Here is a 14570-nt window from a genome sequence, read left to right as displayed (position 1 = left end):
TTGTGTAAGTCATTCTTCGTTGTTGATAAAATTAGGGTTCATTGCCATGTTGTTTCAAATTTGTGTAATGGGGATGAAATATTGTGATTTGATTAATAAATGTTTGTAAAGGATGCTTTAACATTTATAGTCACATTTAATGTAAAAGTAACCGTTGGTAATTAATTTAATGTAAAAGTTGACTTATTAACAAATATTTTAAACCTACGTAACTTGCAATAAATAATAATAAAATACACTACCACGCATATATTATTCAAGAAAAACACATACATAACAAGAAATTAAAAGACGCGCGGTTTTAAAACCATTAATTATAATAATAATAATAATTAATCAACATAATCATCTTGTAATTACCTTGCGATTGCGATAAATATTGGGAATTCAATATGTGGATTATTAAGAGGCACTTGTTCTGCAGTGAGGATCCTCTGTCCCATTTGGTGTCCCATTCTGTGTGCCACACAACTCAGCTTCTAACACCTCAACAAATTAATATATATATTGTAATATTTTATTTTGCCACAAGTGATGTGTCGAAATGTTATTGGTGTGGCACACATAATGGGACACAAAAATGGGACAGAGGATCCTCATTGCTTGTTCTGCCTCCCATGAACGAGGCACAGTGTCAATATAGTGCCGATATATTCTTAATATATTAATGTCACAATCGGTTGCAATCCATAAATATTGCGCTTGTAACACATCATCCGTATAATAATTTTTCTTCCCAGCATCATGATCCTCGTATCTTGCCTGGAGTTTTCTTGCTTGACGAAAAGATTCCAGCTTCTTCCCAAAACCTTCAAACTCAGGTATTTCCTTTTGTCGCATATATCCTACATTTTAAGTTTAAGACGGATATGCTCGCCTTAAACAAGAATTAATATTTTCAGTTGTTCTAGATTAAAGTGGCCATATCTATTTTAAAATTTAAACGTGTCAAATAACACATCACTTGAATAATTGAGACATGTTTTTTTCTAATCCCACACATTATGCTTTTGTCTCATATTCTCATCTATCTTTTTTAATCTATATTTTCTCACAATACTTTATTACGAGACCATCTTAGAGTACTTAGAATTTTACAAGAATAATCAAGAAACAAAAATGGAAATGAAATAACCGGAGGGGTACAAAACGATTATAGGCATTTTCGGTATGGGAATGGCCCCAATCGGTGTTGGCAATGACATGTTGCCAATCATCCTTATCCTAATTCGGTGAGGCATGAGAGTGAGTCTTCGACGTTAACACTCAAATCATGCATACTTGGATTCATTGACTCAATTATTATATAAATGCCCTACATGAAAATTGTTCATTTTTAATTATCTTGATGGACAACATTATTTGCCATTTCATTGTCATATAATTTCTTAAAAAATGGATTATTCATTGCCAACCGCAATATCTTGACAAAACTCAAGTATCATTGGTTATCAATATGAATTTTGGAATAATTTTGGATAATTATAGTCAACATTTTTTTATATAAAACTGTTTTATATAAGTATTATTATAAAATCATATGATTATTTACCTAAAATCCCCATTAAAATAACTTCCATTAATAGCTACTTTTCATAATAAGGAAATAATCTCTTTTGTTATATGTTCTTTTTTGTGGTGTAAATTGGGATGTCCACTGTCGATAACAGTGTATAATCCTTCGCCGCGGAAAAGATGTGCAACCACATAGCCTCATGGTTAAGGGAGAAGGTGTGCAACCACCACACCAAACACATTTGGTTGGTTATACTCCCTCCGTACCACACCAAAGGTAACGTAGGAAAAAAAATAGAGTATTTAAGAAAAGATGGAAAAAGTAAATGTAAAGAGAGAAAAAAATAGGTGGGGTATGTAATTGTAGGTTTAATTGTGGGTTGGTAGGTGGAGTATGTAATGACATTTTGTGTAAATATGAAATGGATATAAGGATAACTTGATAATGTGGTGGGTCAAATAAAAAATGTTATATTTGGTGTGGTATGCCCATTTATAGTAAGTGTTATCTTTGGTGTGGTATGGAGGGAGTATGATTTTATAAGGTGATATTGTAAAACAATTTTAGAGGTTCATACCTTCTCGTTGAAATATGTAGGGAATAATGGTTATTGACTATGCAAAAGAAATGATTAATGGCACACCGGAGATGAACTAGCAATCACATGGTGATAAATTGTTAAAATTTAAGAATCGTCCATGTCGGCGAGACAATGATTAGCACATAATAATAGAGATGTAACAACATTGTTATGCGTAGTATGTTGGTTTCATCATGATTGAGGATAAAGTCTTCGTATGTTTTATTCTATTTCGTGTGTTTCTTATACGATTTTCATTTTCACCCCCTCCGTTATCTTGTTCCTTCACTCATCCTAATACACATTTATCTCCAACCTTATTAATTTATCAATCGATCATTTAGAAAAGAAGAATCATATAGAGAGTATATAATAGTTCTTTGTATCAAAATTCATTTTAAACTTCAACCTAATTTCCATAAATATTTATTTACAACAGGTCATCAACGGATTACAAATTATTTCCGAACTCTCAAGGAAAACATAAAACCTATTTTTATATAAAAATATAAATTTATTCATATTTTTACCTAAGAATTGGACAAAATACACCAAAAAATTGTTTTGTTTCAGGAGACTTTGACCCCGTAAAGGAGGTCTTGCTTTTGCACTTGTTATTTTTACACGAGTTCAATAACTATATCTTGAAAATAACAAAAATGTTTGCAGAAACAACCATATTTAACAATGAATCCTAGCCTTCATCAATCAAATCTTGGGCTTCCATCGACCATTGATCGATGGTAAGCCCCTCAAATAGTTTCATTTATCAATTACTAGTATGAACTATTATGAATTAATCAATAAAAGTCTCCCTTTTGGTGAGATCCGTTTTTCTGTCTCTATTTTCGGAGTTTTTTCAGTCCATGTTTTTCTAAGGTTTAGTATTAATTATTATTGGAATTATTATTAAGAGTGGTTTGATCATCATACGACTCGACAATGGATATGCGTTACTCGTCAGCGATCTATGGTGCCAGTAGAATGTAAATTTTCTCCATCAATGAATCAAACGAAGTATCCCCTTAAAAGCTACTTGAAGAGAGCGATACAAGGACGAGCCAGGTTGTCATATCATGTTTTGAGATACGTAGTTTTACAGGAGAAATTTGTCCTTTGGTTTCTATTAGAATTATTTTCGATTATACCTATCTTTTGTAAGTGTCGTTTGACGTTTTATTAATGAATTGATCTTTTCTTTCGAAAAAAAAAACAATGAAGAATCTTAAACAACCAGAGTTAGTTCAAGTGGTAAGAGATCTCTTATTCCTACCGTGAGTCCGTGAGGTTAAGGGTTCGATTCTTACTCTCAACATAATGCGCTCATTTGAAACAAAAAAATTAACTCGTGTACAACCTGATTAAAAAATCTACGAACAAGCGAGAGTGGAACCGACCCAAATCACTTATGAAAAGAGAATGTAATCATAAACGAGGTAAATATCGCTTCTTCCATGTTTCCTTTCTTCAATTCTACTATCACAGCTAGATAACCGCCTTCAACAATCACCCGCTTCTTCCTCGTACATTTGGCTTCTCACATCCCATGTAGGATTGTCATTGCCTCGCCATCTTTGGCTCCAAACTGCTCCTCCCTTAGACCACCACGCCCCAGTCGACTTTATTTCCTTCTTCATCCCGACAAACGATCCCCTCTCTCGACGCTTTCTCGCTCATGATCCCAACATCCACATTGGCTTTCTTCGCCACATTGTTCGGCTTTGTCCCAGTCACCACGCCACTAACCATACTCAAGGACCACCTTATTCTACATTTACCAAATAACCCAATAACCCGCGTCTTAAAATCCAACCAAACTCTCTCTGACACCCAATCCCCTCATGACAAACAACTCACTCCTCCCACTCGCTCAAACCCAATAATATTCGGGAACACCTCCATTTTCAGCCAATCCAATATCCCCCAAACCCTGTGAAGACAACTCTCTACCTCATTAGAACATCGAGGACAAATATAATCGGTTGGACTGATACGGGCAACTATACTTCTCTTCGTCGAAATCGCATAATTACACAGCTGCAAAAAGAACACTTTAATACTATGGGGCATAGTTACCTTCCAAATTGATTCCAAAATCATATAACCTAAGCTTCACCAGACTGACCTTCGTTAACCATCCTTTCCTCCGCAAGACGACGATAAGCTGATTGAACTGAATACTCCACATCTTTTTTCCAAGCCCCAACACCAAGTGTTCGCCGATTTAAAACGGCTCAATCGAATATGTAAGACTTTATCATGTTCAAACGACAAGAAAAAAAAAATCGTGCCGATCTTCAATTAATTCTAACCATCACCATTGTCGTTCATTGAATCAATGACCCTCATACCTTCATGAGCCATGCCTTGTGGCAAAAAAATACTTCTCATGTGAGTTCTCGGAATCCAAGGATCCTGCCATATCTAAGTGTTCAATTTCTCGCCAATCCAACGCGTCACGCCCAGTTTTGGATATCTTTAGTCTCATATCTGCCAACTGTAGCTAGGTCAACTCTCAGCTTCACGGCTTCACCTCCATAAAGGTAGTATTCGGAAAATATTTACCTTTGACCACTACCTAGGTAGCACGGATACTTCTCCTAATCAGGCGTCTTGTGTCCAACACCGACACTCCTCGAACACACGCCAAAATGTGTCAGTGTAGATACCTCATTTCTACACCTCCCGCCAACCACCCAGTGATGATTGGGCCGCATGTTTGATACGCGGAACAGTTTTATGACAGTTCGTAAGTTGATCGACAAGTAATAGCTCAAACACTTGAGTCAACCTCACGGTCGTTATCTACGCGCCGATACGGTCGTTTTGACTGTAATTAGAGTTCATTTGGAGTCCGGGTCAAAAACCGCTTCATTTTCTATAAACCGTTTAAAATGTCGAGTCGGAATGTTCCAGAGTGTTCTAGAATTCTCTGGATATTTATTCCTATTTTATTTTAATATCTTTAAGGAATTATATTCCGTATATTGTGTTTCACGGAATAAGGAAGTGTATAACTACCGAAATTCCATAAAAAAACACGGAAATCTTTCTTGCTGAGGAGGAAACCTCCGAAGAAATGACGCAGCAGGTGTTGCGCCTCTTCCAAGAGTCTCAGTGATTGCTGCGCCTCTTCCCCAGCCCTCTTTTCATGCTTTCCAGAATCTTTTCATGATTTATTTCCGTACCATACCTAAACTCCTTTGTATGTTTAGTATAAATAGAAACCTTCGGCCTCCATATTTGGTACGCGAGTGTCCGCCCTTCTCCTCTCTCTTTGAATTCTAGACCACGCTCTTCGCTTTCGACGCCTACGTGCTTGATCAATCGACCACGTAAGCTCAGATCATTCTGAGTCCTAGTCACGTTGCATAGACCGACCAATTTGACCAACTCCACTTAATCAATCTAATCAAACTTTTAAATCATTTAACAAGGGCACTTTCATATTCGCATATTCGAGTTGAGCAATCACTAAAAGATAACTTTAGTCAATTTCATTTCGTCAAACATGTAAGTCCGAGGGTGTAAAAACCTATTTATTTTATTGTACCTTTTATTTTTGTATCACGAATGTAAGGTTTATAACAAAAGCACGCTCAAAACCGTCTTTAAGAACCACCTTTTTAAAACCGTATTTACATAACGGCGGAGACCTGACGTCGAGAAGAAATGCAGCAGCAGCTGCGCCTCTTCGAAGACTCGCAGTACATGTTGCGCCTCTTCCTGAGGCTGCCGCTGCTCCTGCTCTTCTTCTTCTTCCTCGATCTTCTGCTACTTTATGTTTTTCTTATTTTTCTTCTGTTTATTTCGCTAGTATCATATATAATTATATCTAATTAATTCTTTTCAAACTATAACGTTTTATTCGACTTAAATCCCTTACAATTCAATATTTGTGAGTTTTCGTCATCTTATTCAAACCCGAATTTCAGAGGCTCGATTCGTTCACATCAAGTCTCTGGAGTTCATCTTTTGTATATAATTTCCTTTGCTTAACTTCAATTTAATTAATTCAATTTCGTTTTCGAGTTCAAAGTTTGTTCCTTTATTTAATCCGACATGAGTTCGTCATATAACTATGTAAACCTTTGTAAATTCTCACCTTTGATTCGTTTTATGACAATATTAGTATGCATGCAATCTGTTAAATTACTTCTACTTGAGTCTAATATCAATAATCGACTTTAAATTCACCAACGAATATTAACAATCCGCGGTTCGAACTTCACAGACAGAGCCCAACTGGAGAACAGATGCAGGGAATGCTGCGCCTCTTCCAGAGGACGCAGCAGATGCTGCGCCTGTTCTGGCTTGGTTTCTGTCCCTGAACTCTTTCTCACTTTGACGTAGTTCTTAATTACGTATTTAATCAACTATTAATCGTATTATCACCTCTAATCTGATGTATTTTCATACTTTTATTTCTAATTTTGTTTTCTTTTATTTCCTTCTTCAAATCTCGTTTTGAGCGTGCTTTTGACGTAGATCAAATATCCTTTGTAATTATTGTAATTTTAATTATTGTAATTTATTTATCGTAATTATTATTTATGTATGGTTTATATACTTGGCTTTCACATGTAATTGAATCTAACATCGACTTCGACCCCAATTGTTTGGTAAATTACGCGTTCACCGACATAGTTTAATTCACATGCTAGGATTAATCTACTGTCTGTTGCATTGCATGCATATAATCGACAACATATCAACTATGAACGATTTCCATAATTATTAGAAATAAGGGTAACGAGTTCTTAGTGTTCATGTCACTACTTTGTGTCTTGACATGGCACGAGGTATTCAAACGGTTCCAATTTCCCATAAAAATTGGTGGCGACTCCACAAATGCAGGCTCATTCAAGCCCCCTTTCGCGCGCGCCGCAGGTGGCCCATGTCCACAGTCAGACACCTATAAAGTCGTGTCTAACTTTCTACATTTATCCGGCCACATGTCTGATGCATGTCCATGGTATTTAGGTCGTGTCCGACGCGTGTCCATGACATTTAGACATCATTTAAGGTGAATGATGTTCTTTAAATGAGAAATGAGTTGTCGAAAGAGATTAATTAGAAGATGCGTTTGGATGGTAAACGAAAATGAGTTATAATCAAGGGCAAATTTTACTTTCACTTATTTAAATTTAATATCAAATACTTATATGAAAATAAAATCGAACATTTATAATTATTAAATATATATTTTATTAAATTTAAATAACGTGTCCTATGTTCTAAATTTCATGGGATGCCGTGTCACGTGCCCGTGTCCGTTTTGGGGCTACCTAGATCACTACCCCATCAGACTATCGACAATTAACAATCGCCATACTTGGTTGCCTAATATAATAGAGTCTTGCTGAATTTTCCAATCACAAAGTTGAGCCCTCTCTACGGTTCGGTCTACACATCAATTACTTCCACGCACCCATGGCATGAGATCTTCCTCTTTCCATCCACCCCCCTCTAAAACCAAGAACTTAAGGCTAAGGATCACAATCCTTGTAATTTTATGCTAATCTTATAGAATATTTGATAATCGTTGAAACAGCTTTCTTGATGACCCTATCACGCTGGACAGTAAAGGAAGAAGAAATGAAGTTCAAGAAGACGAATGAATAACGCCGTAAACTCCAAAAATAAAAATTTATTTAAAAATATCAGACTTTATTTTTCAACGGAAGGGAACAACCTAGTAGCCTTAACCCCATTACTCTAGTTTCTACTCGTTGAGACCCAATTTGATTAAACTAGCTAGTGTTGATGACGCTTTAAGAAAATTAACTAGTTTTGTGACCCGTGCAATGCACGGGTTTTATCAAGACGCTTCCTTACAACTTTGTTTTGATACGAAAATTTAATGAAGGGGAAAGAAAATGTAGACCAATTTTTTGGAAAACAATATATTTAATATACAAAAATCATTTAAGAATATAGATAATATCTTTTAATATTATAGATAAGTGAATTAAGTTAATTTATAGATAAATAAATTAAATTAATGCCATATAATAATAAATTAATGCCGGTTGACGAAATGAGCGGAAAAAGGGAGATTGTCGTTGTCGGTAGGAACAGTGATGATAAGAGACGTGATAATTGGGTATGAATGTGTGTGTGGCATTGAGGTTATGCGGTTGATGTGAGCTTCAAATGTCTGCGTGGCTTTTTTTATCCTACGTGGCATTGTCTACGTGGACTTAATTGGTCATTTTAAGGTAGCCTTTTAATAATATTTATAGATCTTATTGTTTATTTAATCGTGTGCCTCTTAAGTTTTAATCATTTAGCATGAAGCTCCAATCATCAATTCAAGGTTATCAAGAAGATCAAAGATGAAGATTGTCAATAGTGTAAGAGTCATGTGTTGTAAGAGATTATTAACTCGATTTTATGTCTAAGTGCTAAAAACAGTGCAGTCAACTCTTACTTTTGACTCGTCCTTCAAAGAAACATTTCGAAAATACTTTAACTATTGTTAAAATGCTTTTAATGTTCACAAATAATTTTCTGAAAATGTTTTGATATCTTTGAAAAAAATAGAGCTTTGAAATGTCTTGCTAAAGAGGTTGCTTGAAAAATAAGACACTTACTATAAATGAGATGTTTACTTTTACATTTATGAAAATGTTTATGGTTCCCATAAACACAACCATTTATGCTCATTTTTTGATGCAAAACCTAACCCATATGTGTGCGTGTGCAAAACTGATTTCTTGCATTATTAGGCACCGATTTCTTGAGGAAGAAACTCGGTTGCTTGATGAAGAATTTCGGTGACTTGTGCATGTTGCCCAAGCAATCAATTTACGATAATTTTATCACTTGAACTAATGGTGTGTGAGATGTTTTAATGTGTGAAGTATACACTACTTGGACATTATAAATACCTTGCTTAATTCATTTTTAAAAACTGTGCAACAACGAGTTTAAAACAAAAAAAAAGACTTAAGCGTTATCGAGTAAATTAACTTTGCAAAATCATTTATTACTTAACAATCTTTGGGTCACATTTTGCAAGTTTGTTTTTGTTTGAGTCTTTTAACGAGTACGTTGTGTTGCACTTAGTCGTTCAATCGAGTTCAAGGATCCCGTGTTAGTACGTTCTTAAACTTTATCTCCTCCGTTCATTGTGTGAACAACATTGAGATAAGTGGAGTTTTTGTAACAAACCGGGTAGAACCAAACCAAAGTCTTAAGATAGAGTTATCTTAAGCAAGAAGTCTTCGAAGCGGAGTAGCTTTTGAGCATGGAGTCTTTCGGCGGAGTAGCCCAAAACAAGAATCTTATTGCGGTGTAGCTTTAAGCAAAAGTCTTGGAAGCGGAGTAGCTTTTAAGCAATAAGAACCGGAGTAGGTTGAGGAGTTGTTTTATTATTCAGGGTGGTCTTAGTTTATGAGTTTACTTCTAAGACGTTTAATAAAATAGCACTGGACGTAGGTCGCGGAGTAGTGACCGAACTAGTTTTAAAAACATCGTTTATTGTGTCTATTTCGTTTTAATTCAGCTGTCACTCTAAACTCTCGTTTTACTTTCAGAAACAACGGTCGAGTACACATTGACTTCTGCTTGCTGAATTGTTGTTGATTACTTCTACCTCTATAGTTCTAAGTATCAACTTCTCCTTTCGTCTAAGTAGTGTCTAAAGTGTTAAAAAAAAGTTTAAAATTTTAAATAGACACCTAATTCACCCTATTTCCGAAGGTGTTATATGCTTGACTCTACACTACCACTGCCACTGAAAGGGGAACTGCGTGAGTACTGAGTAACACAAGTAAAATCTCAGTAAACGCTACCAAATTAAATGGTTTTTATTAACATGACTGACAGAAGTAATGACCAAAACATTTACCGAAATGGTAGTTTATTATGCGAAGGCCTTAAATACAAGGATAGTCATTAAATTCTTAGCACGTTTATTTTAGTCACTCTAATGGTGACTAACTGAAAGTGATACTACAACTCATCTCGTTTACAGAAAAACAACTGCGATGGATCACAATTCACAAAAGTGTCCAACTTATCATCATGGATCATGTTCCATAAAACGAGATCTGCTACCTTCCTCTTGTCGGAAATATTTTTTTAATGACGAAGCCACCATTATCTTTCATACGTACTAGATAAACTCTCGAATATAAGTGATAGTCTGTAAACCACGTCTATCATCATCAGTTAAGCTATTCGAGTATGACAAACTCGAAGTTTAGAAGGCATAGTCTTTGACCATAAACACTCCACAACATTACTCTTGGAATGCTCTAACCTAAGACATTGAAAATTTTATTTAAGTTTTAGCCACTAAACTTCACTTATACAGACCACTGACAACAATATCTACATGTGTTCAATTGATAAATACCATATTAAGATTTAAGAATATGGTAAAAAATTTCAATCGGCATCAATGGATCATATTAATTTTTCTTATCTCTTTTTACTTTGATTTTATACTCTCTAATCAAATTATTTATTTATCTTAGATTAAAATATTCAATAATAAAAATAAATAAACAATTGAATATTGACAATACATATAAATAATAGGGTTTTTCTACCATGTACCCCCTGAATTTTTTCGGATTCTACGATATACCCCCGGTTTTCAAAATCACACAACAAGATACCCCTAAATTCAATAAGCTTTCTTAAAAATACCCTAAATGCTTTCTTAAAAATCTTAAAATTTTAAATACTCCCTCCGCGTAAAAGTGTTTGCCCCATTTTTCTAATATATGTGTGAGGAGTATTTTATTAAAATGGGGTAAACATAGGTGTTAGGAGGGAGTACTATATTTGGGCAGCTTTAGTTGACTACGCATTCAAAATACGTAAACCTGTCAATATAAACCTTATTTATTCATCAATGTACAATTTTTTGTAACAATATATAACCATTAAAAAACTCAAATTTGGGTACTTGGGGTATTTTAAAAGGGTAATGATAAATACAACTCAAGAAACCAAAAGAGGAAATAAATTCTTAATATATGCATTAGTTGTATTAGTTAATGTGCAATTTAGTTCTTAATCCCTAAATTAATATCCAAATTATATGGTATTTAATGCCTAAATACAACCCAAAAGAGGAAATAAATTCTTAATATATGCCTAAATTATATGGGTTGTATTTAGGCTATGTTTGGTAAAACTAACTGAAAAGATAGCTGAAACCTGAAAAGGTAACTGAAAACTGGGAGGCTAACTGAAACCTGAAAAGGTAGCTGAAAATTAGGAACTGATAAGGTAGCTGATTATATAAAAAAATGTTTAGCAAACTAACTGAAAAGGTAACTGATTTTGATGAAATGACGTAAACGTATATGATAATTATTTAATAGTATAGATTTAAAGGGTAAAAACGAAAAATCAAACCAAATCAGGTACCTGAAATCTCAAATGCTACTCTTGGTAGCATTTCATTTCAGGTAGCTTATTTGGTTAAATAAGCTACTTGCCAAACGCTTCAAAAAAAAATGAGGTACCTGAAATTTTGGTCAAATAAACTACCTTGACCAAATCAGGTACCTGAAAATCTGAAATGTCTTGGCAAACGGAGCCTTAGCATTACCCATTTTAAAAACTAATCTCGGATGTTTTTTTTTTGACAACAATAAACTGATATTAAAAGAAAAGAAAGTTAGTTACAGTACGAACCCCGGGATGCCGGAGTTCCTTAAACTACTAGAAAGCCAACTCTAACGGAACTAATGTAACATGAGTATGAAACAGAAAAGGTAAGACGACTCTTCTTATAAGGAGGATGATAAAATTCATCGAAGCGGAATAAGTTGGTCTCCTTCATTTTAGACCTCTTAACTACTGCAATTTCCTTGGCGCACCTGCAAAGAGAAAGAGAAAAGTCGACAGAGACCGGAGATCTTTTCTTCATATGAAAACTATCTTTGGTCCCACGACTTCTATGGTAGCAATAAGCCATCTTATGTCTACAGCTCCTGATCTTGTTTTCCCTAACCGCAACAAACTCAAACTGACTCGCAGAAACCTTGCTAACTTGAGCGGAGTCCGATGATACCCGCTTCTTTTTAGCAATTTGTAAAACAACATCCTCTTGAACCACTTTATCTTCATGGGGCTCCATATTGACTTCGATGACGACCTCCTCTTGAACCAACTCAACACTTTCAGATTGCTCGACATTAATAGTATTAAAAAGATTCTCCGGCATAGGAGAATTGGTGGGAACTTCTGTTGTCCCTGAAATTTCTTCATGGGGAGTTTCCGTCTGGATAGTTTTAGAGGTGAGGGTACAAACCCTCAAGTAACATATGGACCTAGGGTGGTAGAATCCCAAATTTTTGCCATGAATTAAGTTCGCATAATCTTGAGATGATAGATTTAATCTATTGTGAGGTTTCTTCTTGCTGGTGAAGTGGAATTGAGGTGGTTTTGAGCTACCTGGGGAGGATGAATTATAGAAAGCTGAATCATTCAAGGCTTCACATGGCGCATGGCTACTCTCAAAATCCATAAGCACATCGGCTGAACTAAGAGGAATACAATCATCGGTCAAAGTCGGGGATAACAAGGGCTTCTTGTAATACCCCCTCATACCAAGGTACCTTACCAAGGACTACCCTAGCATGAGAGGTTGTTACCATCTCGGTTGCCCGAGGTTAGTATATCAAAAGCAACAATCCAAACAACTTTATTAAAGTATGAAGAGAGTAACGATTACATAAATCTCAGCCCAACTCAAAATAAAAGTGAAAAAAAAACTCAATACAACTGAAATCAAAGACAGCTAAACTCGTAACAGCGGAAGCTAGACTCGAAGTGATGACTCCCCATGAGTGTCCCAAAGCTACACATCTGCATTACCTGTCATAATCTGCTCACCATCCCCGAATAGATCACCGCTGGTTTTACAAAACAACAACAACGGGGTCAGTACCGTTCAATCAATATAAGACAACAAACAATACAACCAGCTGATCATCCTCCATCCCCGGTCTCCCGATCTCACACAGTAACCGACTACACACCGAAGTGTGTAGCCCTGCCAGATTACCCATCGCAACAGGTAATCCTCGCCACCAGTGGGTGACCGCAGCCCATCCCCACCTAGTCCAGCTCATCAACGAGCGACTAACAATCCTGTTCCTTAATGTGCACATCCCCTCCCGTGACGGGTTCCACGGAGGGCGAACTAGGGTCTGAAGCCACTCCCGCAAGTGACTCCACCACAATCACACACACAGCATCACAGCTGTCACAACACCACAACCGTCACAACACAACCACACCAACACCGTCACCACAACACCCAATTTCCGATGATCAGCAGATAACAACAATTATAAAGCATATGCAATCTCAATCAATTAACAGTACTGAGTAGGAGAAACCCTACCTTTTCGCAATCCAAGCACACACAAGCAATCAATTATGATCTTTCACATATCCATCACCTACATAACATAATTATGTATAATTACCACCTACTCAATCAATTAATCATGCACATAACCTAGACTCATCATAACTTAATAGGAATATCAACTTAAAGAACAAACATGACTTTTCCTGATTTTCCAGCACATGGCAGACTCGGTATAAAATTCATAACTAATTCCATAAAATTCTAATTGATGCAAGGCCAATTGAATTGGAACCCCATGCGTCTTAGCTACAAATTATATCTAACGTGTTTTTCTCAAATTCTAAACTTATCAAGGATTTTCAGACCGATTTCCAAAAACTGACAGAAACCGTCGCATAAAAAGTATTGATTCATAAAACGAGTTTAAAACATTATTTTTCAGAAATTTCAAATTCTATTGTCATATAGACTCTACAAAGATGATATATGAAGAAGCCCCAAAACTGAATCGACATATAAATTAGGGTTTCAAATCAATTTCCACAACCAAATCAGATTCGCGGACTTTTCAGCGACATGTTCATAAATAAATCACCTAGGACAAACCATAAGGAATTTGACCCCGATATTTGATATGCATAAACTAGACTTCAAATAAACAGGACTCTCTTTTCAAAATTTTCGAAGAAGACGATTTTAAAATAGTGTAAACAATTGAATGAAATCGACTTACCAACAGGGAAATCGAATTAGGTTGAAAAAGATGAGAAATCTCCAATCCAATGAAAGGCTCGACACTCTTCTTCCTCTCCCTCTCTCTAGGTTTAGAAAATGTTTTATAGAGATGTTAAAATGAACTAGAAATGATATAAGCATTATAACGATATCCTTGGTCAAAACATAAAAGAAACCGTCAACTTGCTGAACCGCTTTACTCGGTTAAGTGCACTCGGCCGAGTAACACACACTCGACCGAGTAACAACCAAGTATTCGACCAAGAACTCCAACTAAAATACGGAGTATTACACTTCTTTCCAGTCCTTTCTTTGCCAAGCGGGTCGGAAACTACTGTACTGTGTAGCTCAGGTGCGAAATTGCAAGATGCTGGTGCGGGATAAGAAGCCAC

The sequence above is a fragment of the Silene latifolia genome, chromosome 7, assembly GCF_048544455.1.
Source record: "Silene latifolia isolate original U9 population chromosome 7, ASM4854445v1, whole genome shotgun sequence".
Lineage (NCBI taxonomy): Eukaryota > Viridiplantae > Streptophyta > Magnoliopsida > Caryophyllales > Caryophyllaceae > Silene > Silene latifolia.
The sequence above is the reverse complement of the archived record's forward strand: the minus strand, read 5'-3'. Positions refer to the sequence as shown.